General features: G+C 38.4%; 1 protein-coding gene across 2 annotated transcripts in view; it reads left to right on the forward strand.

Moving 5' to 3' along the window:
• Nucleotides 1–1083, forward strand: part of clcn6 (chloride channel 6) — a 25812-nt gene that overhangs the window by 9674 nt on the left and 15055 nt on the right. The window lies entirely within an intron of this gene.

A 1083-nucleotide genomic window follows, 5' to 3' on the forward strand; every position in this document is an offset into this window, starting at 1 on the left:
AGTCTAAGTAGCTGATTGGATTCATTGGGTTTAATGGACAAATATAATTGTGTGTCATCAGCATAACAATGAACATTTATCCCATTAAGTTTAATAATTTTACCTAATGGAAGCATATATAAAGTAAAGAGTATTGGTCCAAACATTGAACCTTGAAGAACTCCATGACTAACTTTGGTGTATGACGAAGATTCATTATTCAGTTCTCTCTTGTAAATGAGTTCCTGAGGCTCAATGGGATTAACCTGTCCAAATAAAGGCTGAATGAATTATTTACATTTACAAACTGGAATCTATCAGATAGATATGATTTAAACCATTTTAGAGCTGTTCCTGTAATCCCAACATCATATTCAAGCCTCTGTAGTAAAATATTGTGATGAACTGTATCAAATGCAGCACTGAGGTCTAACAGGACCAGTAGAGACACAAGTCCATTGTCTGAGACCATGAGAATATCATTAGTGACTTTCACCAGTGCAGATTCAGTTCTGTGGTGAACTCTGAACCCTGACTGAAACTCTTCAAACAGATTATTAATTTGTAGATGATCACGCAACAGACCTGCAACTAGTTTCTATAGAATTTTTTAGATGAAAGTTAGATTAGATATAGGTCTGTAGTTGTCTAGGACTCCTGAGTGAAGGTTATGGTTCTTAAGTGAAGGTTCTTACCTTTAGTCCATTCTTCTTCCTTTCTTGCCTTCCTTCACTTCCTCTTGTCTTCTCTTCCTGTATTCCTTCCCATCTTATCTTCCCATCCCATTTCTCATTTTCCCTTATTTCCATCTTACTTTCTTTTCATTATATACTTCCTATCTGTCCATCCCTCCATCATTTCTGTCCTACCATTAGTTTTTTCCTGTCCTACCCTCCATCCTCTTTGTCCTACCCTACACCCTACCCTCTGTCCTCTCTTTTATCTGTCCCATCATCTGTCCTCTTGGTCTCATTGCTTGTCCCAGCCAGCTGTCTTGTTGGTAGTTTGCTCTTCTTGTCCCTGGATGCAGGTCTTTAGGTCTCAGTTTTAGACCAGTCCTGTCTTATATTAGACCGTCAACATTCGGCGTGACTAAACGTTCTG

This window comes from Nematolebias whitei, chromosome 11, assembly GCF_014905685.2.
Source record: "Nematolebias whitei isolate Nwh7 chromosome 11, NemWhi1, whole genome shotgun sequence".
NCBI lineage: Eukaryota > Metazoa > Chordata > Actinopteri > Cyprinodontiformes > Rivulidae > Nematolebias > Nematolebias whitei.